The sequence below is a fragment of the Triticum aestivum genome, chromosome 3B (genome assembly GCF_018294505.1).
Source record: "Triticum aestivum cultivar Chinese Spring chromosome 3B, IWGSC CS RefSeq v2.1, whole genome shotgun sequence".
In the NCBI taxonomy this organism is placed as follows: domain Eukaryota; kingdom Viridiplantae; phylum Streptophyta; class Magnoliopsida; order Poales; family Poaceae; genus Triticum; species Triticum aestivum.
Window position 1 is genome coordinate 792,526,361 of NC_057801.1, and position 15,772 is coordinate 792,542,132.

Consider the following 15,772-nt stretch of genomic DNA (forward strand, 5'->3'; position numbering starts at 1 on the left):
AACGGATGCACTAGAGCTATAAATATATGAAAGCTCAACAAAATAAACTAAGTGGGTGTGCATCCAACTTGCTTGCTCACGAAGACCTAGGGCGTTTTGAGGAAGCCCATCATTGGAATATACAAGCCAAGTACTATAATGAAAAATTCTCACTAGTATATGAAAGTGACAACATAGGAGACTATCTATCATGAACATCATGGTGCTACTTTGAAGCACAAGTGTGGAAAAGAGATAGTAGCATTGTCCCTTCTCTCTTTTCTCTCATTTCATTTTTTATTTGGTGGGCTCTTTGGCCTCTTTTTTTATTCGGTGGGCTCTTTGGCCTTTTTTTTGTAAAGACCAAAGTCTCATCCCGACTTGTGGGGGAATCATAGTCTTCATCATCCTTTCCTCACTTGGGACAATGCTCTAATAATGAATATCATCACACTTTTATTGATTTACAACACAAGAATTACAACTCAATGCTTAGAACAAAATATGACTCTATGTGAATGCCTCCGGTGGTGTACCGGGATATGCAATGAATCAAGAGTGATATGTATGAAAAAAATATGAAGGTGGCCTTGCCACAAATACGATGTCAACTACATGATCATGCAAAGAGCAATATGACAATGATGAAACGTGTCATAATAAACGAAACGGTGGAAAGTTGCATGGCAATATATCTCGGAATGGCTATGGAAATGCCATAATAGGTAGGTATGGTGGCTGTTTTGAGGAAGGTAAATAATAGGTGCATGATACCGGCGAAGGTAGCGCGGCATAATAAAGGCTAGCAATGTGGAAGGTTAAGTGTGCGTATATCCATGGACTCACATTAGTCATAAAGAACTCATATACTTATTGCAAAAGTTTATTAGCCCTCGAAGCAAAGTACTACTACGCATGCCCCTAGAGGGATAGATTGGTAGGAAAAGACCATCGCTCGTCCCCGACCGCCACTCATAAGGAAGACAATTAAAAGAGCACCCCATGCAAAAAAATTGTCACACAACTTTTACCATACGTGCATACTACGGGACTTGCCAACTTCAACACAAGTATTTCTCAATTTCATAATTACCCAACTAGCATGACTCTAATGTTACCACCTTTATATCTCAAAACAATTATCAAGCATCAAATTGATCATAATTTTTAATGCACTTTCTATGATAGTTTTTATTATACCCAACTTGGATGCTCATCATTCTAGGACTAAATTTATAACCATAGCAAATACCACGCTGTTCTAAAAGACTCTCAAAATGATATAAGTGAGGCATAAGAGATCAACAATTTCTTCAAAATAAAGCCACCGCCGTGCTCTAGAATATATAAGTGAAGCACATAAAGCAAAACTATCTTGGGCTTTTGGTTACCGATAGACGAAGACGAAAGAGGGGATGCCTTCCGGGGCATCCCCAAGCTTAGTCTTTTGGTTATACTTGAATATCTTGGGGTGCCATGGGAATCCCCAAGCTTAGGCTCTTTCCACTCCTTATGCCATAGTCCATCAAATCTTTACCCAAAACTTGAAAACTTCACAACACAAAACTCAACAGGAAATCTCATAAGCTCCGTTAGTGCAAGAAAGAAAAACCACCACATAAGGTACTGTAATGAACTAATTCTTTTATTTATATTGGTGTTAAACCTACTATCCATAGATGCATCAAAATAAGCAAACAACACACAAAAACAGAATCTGTCAAAAACAGAACAGTCTGTAGCAATCTTTAACTTTCGAATACTGATGGAACTCTGAAAATCCTACCAAAATAGGAAGTCCTGCGAAATTTGTCCATTGATCTACAGCAAAAAGAATCAACACAAAAGCACGTTTATGTGAATTACTAAAGTTATTTTCGTGCGCACAAAGTTCCTGTTTTATGGCAGAATCAAAGTAACTATCACTGTAGGTTATCCTATAGATTCTACTTGGCACAAACACTAATTAAAACATGAAAACACATCTAAACAGAAGCTAGATGAAATATTTATTACTAAACAGAAGCAAAAATCAAGAAACAAAAATAAAATTGGGTTGCCTCCCAACTAGCGCTATTGTTTAACACTCAATTCATAAGTAGCTTGCATGATAGATTCATAAGGTAATTTAACTTTCTAGTGTTCCATGCCTTTCCTTAATGGAAATTGGAATCTAATATTCCCTCCCTTCATATCAATAATTGCACCAATCATTCTAAGGAAAGGTCTACCAAGAATAATAGGACATGAAAGATTGCAATCTATATCAAGAATGATAAAATCTATGGGCACATAATTCCTATTTTCAACAATAAGAACATCATTGATCCTTCGCATAGGTTTCTTAATGGTGGAATCCGCAAGGTGCAAATTTAAAGAGCAATCATCAAGATCATGGAAACCTAGAATATCACATAAAGTTTTCGGAATCGTGGAAACACTAGCACCCAAATCACACAAAGCATAGCACTCGTGATCTTTAATTTTAATCTTTATAGTAGGTTCCCACTCATCATAAAGTTTTCTAGGTATAGAAACTTCCAAATTAAGTTTTTCCTCATAAGATTGCATCAAGGCATCAACAATATGTTTGGTAAAAGCTTTATTTTGACTATACGCATGAGGAGAATTCAACACAGATTGCAACAAGGAAATACAATCTATTAAAGAACAATTATCATAGTTAAATTCCTTGAAATCCAAGATAGTGGGTTCAGTGCTATTTAAAGTCTTGACCTCTCCAATCCCACTTTTACCAAATTTAGCATCAAGATCTAAAAACTCCGAATTATTGGGACGCCTTTGACTCATCTCCAGTTCCATCATTATCAAGATTCATATTGCAAAACAATGATTTAATAGGGGACACATCAATAACTTTTAGATCTTCATCATTATTTTCATGGAAACTAGAAGAACACACTTTTACAAAGCAATCTTTCTTAGCGCGCAACCTAGCGGTTCTTTCTTTGCACTCATCAATGGAAATTCTCATGGCTTTGAGACTCATTGATATCATGCTTAGGTGGAATAGATCTAAGTTTCAAAGAATCAACATCAAGCGAAAGCCTATCAACGTTCCTAGCCAAATCATCAGCTTTAAGCAATTTTTCTTCAAGCAAAGCATTAAAATTCTTTTGAGAGATCATAAATTTTTTAACACTATTCTCAAAATCAGAGGGCATCTTATTAAAATTTCCATAGGAGTTGTTGTAGTTATTACCATAATTATTAGAGGAATTACTAGGGAATGGTCTACGATTAAAGTTTCCTCTATAAGCATTGTTACCAAAATTATTCCTACCAACAAAATTCACATCCAAAGATCCATTATTATTCTCAATCAAGGTAGACAAAGGCATATCATTGGGATCAACAGGAGCACTCTTAGTAGCAAAAAATTTCATAAGTTCATCCATCTTTCCACTCAAAATATTTTTTGTTCTATAGCATGCACTTTTTTACTAGTAGATATTTCGGTGTGCCATTGAGAATAATTAGCCATAATGTTATCAAGGAGTTTAGTAGCTTCTCCTAAGGTGATTACCATAAAAGTGCCTCCCGCGGCCTAATCTAAAAGATTTCTAGAAGCAAAATTCAATCCGGCATAAATTTTTTGTATGATCATCCATAAGGTCAAACCATGAGTAGGGCAATTGTCAATCATTAATTTCATTCTTTCCCAAGATTGGGCAACACGCGCATGATCAAGTTGTTTAAAATTCATAATATCGTTCCTAAGAGAGATGATCTTAGCGGGAGGAAAATACCTAGAGATAAAAGCATTTTTGCACTTATTCCATGAATCAATACTATTCTTAGGCAAAGACAAAAACCAAGTTTTAGCACGATCTCTAAGTGAAAACAGAAATAACTTCAATTTAACAATATCATTATCCGTATCTTCCTTCTTTTGCATATCACACAAATCAACAAAGTTGTTTAGATGGGTAGCGGCATCTTCACTAGGAAGACCGGAGAATTGATCTTTCATAACAAGATTCAACAAAGCAGCATTGATTTCACAAGATTCAACATCACTAAGAGGAGCAATCGGAGTGCTAAGGTAATCATTATTATTGGTATTGGAAAAGTCACACAATTTGGTACTATCTTGCGCCATCGTGACAAACAATCCAACACACAAGCACACAAAAAGGCAAGCGAAAGAGAGAGGAGATTGGGAAAGAGAGGGCGAGTAAAACGGCAAGGGTGAAGTGGGGGAGAGGAAAACGAGAGGCAAATGGCAAATAATGTAATGCGAGGGAGATGAGTTTGTGATGGGTACTTGGTATGTCTTGACTTGAGCGAAGACCTCCCCGGCAACGGCGCCAGAAATCCTTCTTGCTAGGTCTTGAGCTTGCGTTGGTTTTACTTGAAGAGGAAAGGGTGATGCAGCAAAGTAGCATAAGTATTTCCCTCAGTTTTTGAGAACCAACGTATCAACCCAGTAGGAAGCTCCTCAAAAGTGTCACGCATCTACACAAACAAATAAGAACCTCACAACCAATGCAATAAAGGGGTTGTCAATCCCTTCACGGCCACTTGCGAAAGTGAGATCTGATAGAGATAATATGATAAGCTAAATATTTTTGGTATTTTTTATGATATAGATTAGAAAATAAAAGATGCAAATAAAAGTCGATGGAAAACTTATATGATAAAAGATAGACCCAGGGGCCATAGGTTTCACTAGTGGCTTCTCTTAAGATAGCATAAGTATTATGGTGGGTGAACAAATTGCTGTCGAGCAATTGATAGAAAAGCGCATAGTTATGAGATTATCTAAGCAAGATCATGTATATAGGCATCACGTCCGTGACAAGTAGATCGAAACGATTCTGCATCTACTACTATTACTCCACACATCGACAGACTCCTGCCTGCATCTAGAGTATTAAGTTCATGAAGAACAGAGTAACACATTAAGAAAGATGACATGATGTAGAGGGATAAACTCATGCAATATGATATAAACCCCATCTTTTTATCCTCGATGGCAACAATACAATACGTGCCTTGCTGCCCCTGCTGTCACTCGGAAAGGACACCGCAAGATTGAACCCAAAGCTAAGCACTTCTCCCATTGCAAGAAAGATCAATCTAGTCGGCCAAACCAAACTGATAATTCGAAGAGACTTGCAAAGATAACTTAATCACACATAAAAGAAATGAGAGGAGATTCAAATAGAGAGAAGAAGCCATCTAGCTAATAACTATGGACCCGAAGGTCTGTGGTAAACTACTCACAACTCATCGGAGAGGCCTTGCAGATGATGTAGAGGCCCTCCATGGTCGCTTCCCCCTCCGGCGGAGTGTCGGCGAAGGCTCCAAGATGGGATCTCGCGGATACAGAAGGTTGCGGCGGTGGAAATAGTTTTTCAAGGTGCTCCTAGATGTTTTCGGGGTACGTGGATATATATAGGAGGAAGAAGTATGTCGGTTGACGCTCGAGGGGCCCACGAGGGTGGGGGGCGCGCCCACCCCCAGGGGCACGGGGGGCACCCTCGTGGCCGCCTCGTTCGCTTCTTGACGTCCACTCCAAGTCTCCTGGATTGCGTTTGTTCCAAAAAGATCTCTTACAAAGGTTTCATTCCGTTTGGACTCCCTTTGATATTCCTTTCCTTCGGAACACTGAAATAGGCAAAAAAACAACAATTTGGGCTGGGCCTCCGGTTAATAGGTTAGTCCCAAAAATGATATAAAAGTGTAGAGTAAAGCCCATAAACATCCAAAACAGGTATTATAATAGCATGGAACAATCAAAAATTATAGATACGTTGGAGACGTATCAAGCATCCCCAAGCTTAATTTGTGCTCGTCCTCGAGTAGGTAAATGATAAAAATAGAATTTTTGATGTGGAATGCTATCTAGCATATTTCTCAATGTAATTTTCTTTATTGTGGCATGAATGTTCAGATCCAAATGATTCAAAATAAAAGTCCATATTGACATAAGAGTAATAATACTTCAAGCATACTAACAAAGTAGTCATGTCTTCTCAAAATAACATGGCCAAAGAAAGTTATCCCTACAAAATCATATAGTCTGGCTATGCTCTATCTTCATCACACAAAATATTTAAATCATCCATAACCCCGATGACAAGCCAAGCAATTGTTTCATACTTTTTGATTTTCTCAAACTTTTTCAACTTCACGCAATACATGAGCGTGAGCCATGGACATAGCACTATAGGTGGAATAGAATGGTGGTTGTGGAGAAGACAAAAGGGAGGAGAAGATAGTCTCACATCAACTAGGCGTATCAACGGGCTATGGAGATGCCTATTAATAGATATCAATGTGAGTGAGTAGGGATTGCCATGCAACAGATGCACTAGAGCTATAAGTGTATGAAAGCTCAACAAAAGAAACTAAGTGGGTGTGCATCCAACTTGCTTGCTCACGAAGACCTAGGGCATTTCGAGGAAGCCCATCATTGGAATATACAAGACAAGTTCTATAATGAAAAATTCCCACTAGTATATGAAAGTGACAACATAGGAGACTCTTTATCATGAAGATCATAGTGGTACATTGAAGCACAAGTGTGGAAAAGGATAGTAACATTGTCCCTTATCTCTCTCTCTCTCTCTCTCTCTCTCTTTTAGTTTTTGGTGGGATTCTTTGGCATCTTTTTTTTATCTGGGCTTCTTCGGCCTCTTTTATTTTTCATAAAGACTGAAGTCTCATCCCGACTTGTGGGGGAATCATAGTCTCGATCATCCTTTCCTCACTTGGGACAATGCTCTAATAATGAAGATCATCACGCTTCTATTTACTTACAACTCAAGAGTTACAACTCAATACTTAGAACAAAATATGACTCTATGTGGATGCCTCTGGCGGTGTACCGAGATATGCAATGAATTAAGAGTGACATGTATGAAAGAATTATAAAGGTGGCTTTGCTAGAAATACAATGTCAAGTACATGATCATGCAAATGCAATATGAGAATGATGGAGCCACTACTAGGAAAAGGCTAATTAGTGGCGCACCTGTTTTGGCCATTAATGGCACACTACAGGTGCTCCACTAGCATCACGCCACTAGTAATTAATACTAATGGCGCACCCCTGATGCGCCATTAGTATACCAGACAATAGTGGCACACCAGGGAGTGCGCCATTAGTATGTCAAATGGTGCGCCATTACTATGCCTCCCAGGGGGGCATATTTACCTTGTGCTCTGGGTTACTAATGGCGCACTTCTAGATAATGCACCACTACTGTGCTTATTGCAGTGCGCCACTAAAGTGCAGTGTGGTGTGCCACTAGTATGAATATTAGGAATTTTTTTCTTTTCTGATATTTGCACAGGTTACAAAACATATTACTGCATAGAATATAGACAACACAACATATAAATAGCAGATTTATTGAATACAATAGAAGATTAGTCTTCGAATACAATTCATCATATTAGTCTCCGAATTCAAAATACCAAACAAAGTTAGAACATTACAAGTCTCGAGACCGTGAGTAGCGAGTTTGTCTTCACATTACAAGTCGATATCGATCATCTAAACTACCATCACATAGAAGAGAGTTGCAGTCATCACGATGAGCATCATCCCGATGAAATTGGTCTTCATCCGGTTCCTCCAACGCTCCCTCCTCTCTCCGCTAGATAGCGCGTGTATCTATCTTCCGCCTCCGCCCTAGTGGTTTACCCTTTGTAACTGTTACCGCTGAAACGGTGAACCTGTCTCCGACACTCCTCCCAGTCGGCGTAGACTCCGGGAACCTTACCCTTGTACACGACATGTGACGGCATCTCTATGCACTAGCCAAACAAAACGTTAGTAGCAATTCACAGACAATACATAAGCAATATATAAGTATGCAACAAAACGATCGGAAGAGAAAAGGAACACAGTAATAGCACGATTCATGGTCCTACTAATAAATAGTATCGATTACATATAAGTTGAACGACTGTCCACACCAAAGAGACATACAAGTTCATTAAAGTTTAATTACAACATGAGCTAATCGATATTTCAGAACTACATAGCATCACTACTTTCGACTCGACTCAGGGACTGGAGCATGGATGAGGCCGCCGTCTTTCGTGATGGTCATGAAATCGCGGGCATTGTCAGCCTGCATTTGTAGTGTTGTTTCTGTCTCACTATTGGACGGTTGATATCTGAGGTAGAACTGCCCCGAGGTACGAAGGACATCTTGATGGATGATTTTCGCAAACTCTGATTGGATGCGAAAGAATTCTTATCTGATATACGCGTCCTGGATTGCCGACAACCGTGTGGCCCAATCTTTGAGATTATTTGGTAGCAGAAGGTGATTATGGTCCCGTATGATCGCCCGCATGTGATGGAGGGCGTAGTAGGCATCCTTCTGCCCGCCAGACGGCTGCTTAACGCAGGAGAACGTCGTATTGTGGGTGAACACATGCTTGCCGTACCGACGAATTGGCCTGCTGAAGGTGCATCCAGATCTGGCGTAGCCGGGGAGAACATCATCAAGAACTTTCTTGATATTTGTGTAATCTTTCTTCGACTGATGGTCTGAGTCGAAATACGTGGCCATGGAATATTTCGGGCTTAAGAGGATGAGTGTGCAATGTGTATCACTGCACAAAACACAAAATGTTAGGAAAAAAAAGAATGATCAAAATCTAAGAAATCATATGTTACGGGGCGGTGAGGGGATGACTTACTCGGGAAAGTAAGGCACGAGGAAGTTATCCTTATCTGGGTTTGCCAGAATGATGCCTTCAAGGTATGAACTCGCGACTTGCCGGTCGCCAGCGCTGCCCAAGATCTTGGCACGCATGTAGAAGGGGTCAACTATCACGATGTCCGGGGTCTTGTCTCTAATTAGCCGCATCTCCATACTTAGCGAAAATAGCCAAACGAAGGTGTAGTGCAGTGGATGAAGGTTAAACATAGCGAAGATGTCATTAAACCACATGACGATCATACCCCCGATGGCGCTATCCACAAAGCCCTTGCCCTCTGGCACCTTGGCCACGAAAACCGGGTATGCCACATCATTCTCAGAGAGACGCCGCTTCTCCAAAGAAAGAACACTGTCATGCAGACTCCGCATAGCACCGGTTGCAGCATTGAGCAGACTAGTCGGTAGCATCGGCCTACCCGCCACATGCATCCTCCTCGAGATATCCTTAGGTGAAGGTGGTCCGTCCTGAGCATGGATCGTACTCAGTGCCGGCTGGCTCGCACCCTTGTTATTCTTTCTTTTATGTCCCTTCTTCTTCTGTTGTAATGGGATCGAGTTCTGCTCAGAGACCTCCTTCTTGAGTGTGTTGGGGCTGATAATATTTCGCACCTCGGCTATCTGAGGCTCGGTGAAGGCGGCAGCTGGAGGCGTCTCCTGAGAACTGAACGCCAGACGACGCCTGTCACAATTGGGTTTCTCTATGGTACCAGCTATATCGCGGTCGCCTTTTGTAGGGTTGGGTTCTTGAGAAGGAGGCCCCAAGAATTCCTCACCGTACCCATGTTCGGCAAAGTACTTACCGACGTTGGTAAATGTACAACCGTCGTCGTCGTTGTCGTCGTACGGATCCTGTGCCATATGCATGTCCGGATCCTGTGCCATATGCATGTCCGGCATGTCCGGTAGCGTTGCGGCGGTCTTGCCATGGCTTGGTGTCGGCACGACTGGTGGTGTTATCTGTGGGGTGGTGTTCCCCGCCCCCAAACGAATCTAGCTCTTTGGCCAAAGCAGGGGCCAGCTTAAGCAGGCGCTGAGGGTCATCACATCATCTTCGTCGGCCCCAGCGGGTCGAAATAGAGGTAACAAGTCATCGTAGCCTGGCAGCACCCGAACCAGTTGAACCCTATACACGGTGGGTGGCATCGGATTACCGTGGAACACAGGGTTGCTCAGTTGAAAGATTCTTCCCTTGGTGACATCGATCAACTCGCCGCCCACGAAGTGCAGGAGAGTGCATGGAACATTGGCAGCGCCCTACGAAAACATGTAGGGCGTCAGGGATGCCCAGTCAAATGCAAGGAGATGAAGTCATCGGCCGAGAGGCTTACTTACCGTGATGGCGTCGAGCTCGGCTAATGTCGAAGCACCGCCAACAGCGGGCGTGAAAGTGACGGAGGGTCCGCTTGCTGCCGAGGTGCCGACCGGCGTATTCTTCGCACACCCGGGTGCATTAAGCTCCAATGCCCGCGCCGGCGCCGGAGACACCAATACCGCCTCCACCGGAGACACGAATGGCGCCGCCTGTGCGTTGTGCGAGTTGCTGGCCGTGAAGCTAGGAACCGGGGGCGGCCCCTGTTGACCGCCCGCAATCCACGCCTGCAGCCCCTCAATCAAGGTAGGCAGAATGGCGGTGAGCGTCGTTCCCAGTTGGTGTTGCACTTGCCCTTGGACCATCTCCGGAATCCGCGCCACTTGTGCCTTGAGATCTTGAACCTCGCGCGACTGGCTTTCCACGCTGGTCTTTCTCTCATTTTGCCCACCAGCGTTATAGTATGACGACCATCTCGTGGACAAGCCTTTGCCGGCCACACGACCAGCTGACGATGGCTTACTGAACTTATCCTTGTTTTTCATTATGTTCAACACCCTATTTAAAGTGCTATCCCAAGGGAAGCTTTGAGATGACCCCGCACTACTGCTTTCAGTGACCTGCGGAAGGAATGTGAACCATTTAGAAATTTGGCTTCATTAATTAGAATGCAACCATATGGAGCTAATTACGCGGGGGTGTATTCCTTACCAGAACAAGCTCAAGCGCCTTGGTCTTCGGATCCGTGGTAAGCTCCTTTATTACCGGGTCCACCTTGTACCGGGCCCTCACATAGTTCCTGGTCTGCTTGTCATGGTATTTCTCGAAGCGGGGCGATAGGCCTTGCTCGGCACGCTCCGCGTCCTCCTTGTCCCATATAGGTTCCGCCACTCTGTAACCGCCGGGACCGAGTTGGTGGACCCCTAAGTTCAAGTCCCGCATATCTTTCCCCCACTGACTTGATTCCACGGTTACGTTGCTCTCACACTTGATCTTGAACTCCTTGTAGTCATCTTCGCTGATCGAAGGATTTTTCTCCTTGATCTTCTCATAACTATCACCTTTTTCAATCATTCTCTTCACCGCGCCTCTCCAAGTAGCCAGGGCCGTGCTCATCTCCGTGAGGGCGGCACTGTTCACTTTATTCCCTGAGAGGCGTGTGTTTGCGACGTCACCGGGGAACTTGTATCGTTCGCGCAACTTCGTGAAGAGGAGGTTGCGCAAATTCCCTCGGTCACGATGCCTTAGGTTCTCAGTGTTGATCGAGACGGTGCTCCGGAGAATGCACCCGAGCTGAACTGCGTACCCCTTGACTAATTCTTTGGGCGCCGTTGGATGCCCCTCGGAGGACACTTCAGTAAATTCCTCCTTGACAGTGCCGAGCACGTCCGGGCGCCGGTCCTTTCATTGCCTCTTCGGTTGGCTGCCATCTGTGTGTGCGCCGCCATCATCAGTGGTGGCATCCTTGGCGGCACCATCAGTGGTGTCATCCCCGACGCCACTAGGGGTTGTGTAGTTATGATCGGTGTCGTCCGTGGCGTCCTCATAGTGGTGAGTTTCTTCCTCCATCTCCTGGGACAGCTCCCAGAATTGCTTGCCCGAACCGCCGGCCTCATCGTTGTGGGCCATGTTCGCTCTAAATAGGAAAAAAGTTTGGTCAAAAAGTTGGTTATTGTCAAGGAACAAGACCTCTAAGTTGACCAAATAACCTAATTTTCGAGGAATTCGCTTTTAGTGTGTTGTTGCTAAGGTCCAAGTCCCTTCCTAACCCCCTTCTTCTTGTCTCCTCTCACTATCTCGCTCACACACATGGAAAGCAAGGGTGTCTGAGCGTGTGAAAAAATACTAAACTAATCCAAGGGCTGAAAATTGATCATCTGTTTCAGATTGCAGTTTTCTTTCTTTGGGCTTCGGTGTGCAGTACAAAATTGAATTTTGGAGATCTACAGAATGAACAATCTAAGGGATAATCTTTCATCATTTAGGTTTTTATCGACACCGAGGCACCCTAAAAGCCAAGGTTTTATCATTTAGGGTTTGGATCCAACACACTATCCATTGCTTACCACTTAAGTTGGATCCTTCTTCTTCCTCTATCCATCCAAGAGAGGTAGATAGATAGATACTAAGTAGCTAGAGTCAAAAATTGTTGGTGAATTTCTGAAACTCCTTTCAGAATCTTCAGTCAAAAAGAGTTATGCATATGTTAGTTGTGAAAGTTACATGTGTGTGTGTGTGTGTGTTTCTCCAGTGACATGTAGTATGGCAAAGTGGCAGCATCCACCCCAAATTGACAAGTTTGTTTCCATGCTTGTTGGAATTTCCAGCCTGTGAAGGTTCTGGATGGTGTTGATGGAGGCTGGTGTTGTGGGACTAGCAGTATGGCAGGTTGGAGATGATCCTGACCTCTTAATGTGCTGAAATGATGGTTTCGGTCGGTGGCTTGGTGCATGCCTGGTTGTTAATGATTAATATTTTGGGTGGTTCTATTCCCCTTTGGTGGCCTGGACCTGCCTTTTTTCTTTGTTGCTTTCCATACTACATACGGCTCTTATACTGATTATCAATTACTACTACAACAGTGCTAATCATGGTGCTAATACTCCTGCCAGTTGGTGTGTGTGCTTGTGATTACAAACTGTTGCTGCCACATGGTGTGCCTCTATATGTATTTCTGTGCTGTCTAGATGCCAGCCACAGGTCAATGGCCATGCCACCATACTGGTCGATGTCACTTGTCACTACTAGGGAAAAGCCTATACACAGAACTTTAGCAGTAGCGCATGTTAAAAAAGGGCGCTACTGCTAGATAGCAGTAGCGCGCGCGAGAAAACCGTGCTGCAGATACACATATAGCAGTAGCGCGTCCCGCCGTAAAAGCACTACTACAAAAATTCCCACCGCTAAGCCGACCGGCTACACATAGTAGCAGCACTCTTTTAGAAACAGCGCTACCGCTAACTTTGTTGTAGCAGCGCGTTTATGTGTAATGCGCTACTGCTAACGAAAATAAAATAAAATGAAAAACAAGTAGGAAAGTAAATGAAAATGAAAGAAATAGAAAAAGGAGAAAGGAAAAAAAAATAAAATGTAAAGAAAATAAATGAAAAAAGGGAAAAAAGAAGAAAGGAATAGCAGTAGCGAGTTTCAGGAAACGCGTTGTAGCTAACTTAGCTATAGTGCGTTTTCAGAAACGCGCTATCGTTAAGTTTTCACTTAAACAGCGCCCCCCTCCGGGCCACCACTTCTTCCCCAAATCCCTTGCCCTCGCCGTCGTCTCCCCAATTCACTGTTGCCCCACTTCGCCGCTGTCTCCTATCGGCGTGGACGCCCGCAACCTCACCATCTCCCCTCGAGGCCGCCGTCATCCTCACCGCCACCGCCCGAGGCCGCCCTCAGCCTCACCACCGGCGCCCGAGGCCACCCTCGACCTCACCGTCGCTGCCCTCCACCTCGCCGCCGCCCGAGCCTGCCCAGGACCGCCGTTGCCCGTGCCCGAGCCTGCCCTCTCCGCCCCTGCCTCCGTCGCCGAGCACCTCCCCGCCACCGTCTTTCCCCTCTCTGTAAGTCCCCCCCCCTCCCCCCCCCACTCCTCTCTCTCTGCATTTTAGAGCAAAAATTAGTAGAGCAAAAGTTTGTTTATAGCAAAAAAAAATAGTTTAGAGCAAAGGATGTTAAGTAGTAGATGTTAGAGCAAAAATTAGTTTAGAGCAAAAAATTTGGTTTACAGCAAAAGTTAGATAGGGCGGTAGGGTTTAATTAGGGTAGATGTTGCCTGTATAGTATATAGCAATACTAGTAGATGTTAATTAGGTTAGGGCAGTAGTGGTACTAGTAGATGTTAATTAGATGTTGTTCAGTTAGGGCAGTAGATTTTTGCTAGGTTAATTAGGTTAGTAGTGATGCTAGTAGTAGTGGTACAGTAGGTTAATTAGACGAAGTTAAATGAATAACCTAAATGAATGAAATTAGTAGTTAACTGAATTTTTTTTCTTTCATCATTATAGAGCACTAAAGTTAACTGAATTTTGTTCTATTAGTAGTTAAATAATTTTCTTCTACACTTTGTTTTTGAATTAGCTTGTGAAATTTGGACATGTGGTTGCTCGTGTATATTTGGACATGTGTTGCGGTGTCGAAGAGGGATATTTGAACACTATTTCCAGGGAATGAAGCTGAGTGGCCTATGTTTTGCCGGAATGTTGATTCATTTCTGTTCCGGCAAATTTCAGGTTCTCGATTTGTCCACTTTTTGCAAAGGTCATGCCGAATTTTTCCGTGAATTTCGGCATGACTTGTGCTATAAACTAGGACATATCGAGTGCCCGAGATTTGCCGCACCAGGAAGGAGTCAACGTTCCTGCAAAACAATAGGCCTTTTTTATGTCATTATTCATTTTATCAGGTCTAGAATTAATTGACTAGATTTAATCGTAGGAAACATGGCTAGCAACTATGAAGGACAAGGTTCTGGTGATTGCGACGATGTCTACCGGGCGGCAGACGAATTTTTGAGCCTTGCTGACGATCAACCGATGTTGTTGCTGGGCCCACCAGTGGCATCGGGGACTAAGACCGACACGCAGACCGGTGCTCAGACTGAGACCGGCGCTGAGACTGAGACCGGCGCTGCCTCGAGGAGCGAAGCCGGTGTAGAACCGAAAGCATAGAGGCAACAACTTCCTAATAAACTCAGGACTACTAGACTGGTGGTCACGGAGGTGGACGACGGCAATTTTGAGCCAAAGGCACCCGAGGAAGCGTTCAAGTGCTACGGCAATCAAAGTGGCTGCATCGTATGGACAACCGCCACCATCAACGATGAGAAACTACAGAAGATAGATAATATGAGGCCCTCCCTCCTAAAGAAGTTTCACCAGATATTCTTATTCCCGGGCCAGAATGAAAAGGATTATGAAGATCCAGATAAGGACCCGGCAATGAAGAAGATAAACAAACACGCCATGACCAAGTTTAGCAACGCGTTGGCCGCCTGGAAAACAAGGGTGAAAGAAAGGATCATCGACAAGGAACCCTACTCCGAGATTGTAAAGGATAATCCGACAATCACGGTAGAGCAGTTTCAAAAATTCAAGGAGGCTTGCGAGGCCGAAGCTACCAAAAAAATTCTAAGTACATGAAGGGGCTTCAAGAGAGGAACATTGGGAGCCACCACCTCGGAAGCCGTGGTTACGGAGGAAAGAGGTCCAAATGGGCCAAGGAGGACGCGGAAGCCGCGAGTCTGGGCATCCCAGACCCCTTGGCGGAGTTCACCGTCCCGCAGGAGCGTGACATCCTCAGGGCCTGGCACTGTTGGGACCCAGTGAAGAAGGTTTACGAGACAAACCCGGTCACGACGGAGTTCATGAGACTGCTGGTAATTTTAGTTTCTGATCAATTTGACTGCACATGTTAGTCATATTTGTAAATGATCCTTGTGCCTTTTGCAGAGAGAGGAACACAGGATTGCGGCCGAAAGCGACTCGCCGTTTGAGGCATTGGCGAGGCCCAAGTGGGACACTCCATTCAACCGGGCATTGAACATATTGAAACGACTCCCAGTGGATACTCAACCGTCGTATGGACGCGTGCACGGTGTCGGAGACGGCGCCACGTGGAAGAAGTACTACCTTGAGACCACAGAGGAGAGAAAGGAAAGATGGAGGTTAACTGAAGAAACCATCAACAAGAAGGTTGAGATTGCGGTTGATAAGAAATCATCTCAGACAGTCGCAACAGCGGTAGCTACCGCAAAACAGGTGGTTGCAGATAT